We start from the raw sequence: 712 nt of genomic DNA on the forward strand, positions 1-712 counted from the left end.
ACACACACACACACACACACACACACACACACACACACACACACACACACACATATGTATGTATATAAAACATACGATGAAACTAAACAGAATTTGTTTTAGAAGCGTTGAGATATATTGGAAAATACAGAAATAATATTTTTTTTATTCTCAAACGCGTGATAATGCTAATAGAATAGTGTGAGCAGGATAAATTACCCATACATTGCAGAAAAATACGTTACCGACCAACCATATATATATATATATATATATTTATATATCATAAATATAAGGGATTAGCAATTGAGTTGCTTCTCCAACATACTGAAAATTCAGAAATAGCAGTCAAAGAACTACTGATTCTAAACTACAAATTTTTCTCCAAAACGGATGGCGATATTTATGGCACACATAGAACAAAAAACCGGAGGGAAAAGCACAAACAAAACAAGTCTTTTGTTAATTGGGTACGAATCGTTTCATGGTTAAGTGAATGAAAATTTCACTATTCCAATCTTCAGCCCAGTTCTTTGACTGCTATTTCTGAATTTTCAGTATGTTGGAGAAGCAACTCAATTGCTAATCCCTTATATTTATGATGATAAATGGTCTTACCGATAAAGGTTTTTTTTCATACTGAACTACTTGGCAAAATTGTTAATTGTTAATTCTATTATTAATTGACGATTCCCTGCCCTCATTTCTTGTATATATTTATATATATATATAC

Source organism: Octopus bimaculoides, chromosome 8 (assembly GCF_001194135.2).
Source record: "Octopus bimaculoides isolate UCB-OBI-ISO-001 chromosome 8, ASM119413v2, whole genome shotgun sequence".
Taxonomy (NCBI): domain Eukaryota; kingdom Metazoa; phylum Mollusca; class Cephalopoda; order Octopoda; family Octopodidae; genus Octopus; species Octopus bimaculoides.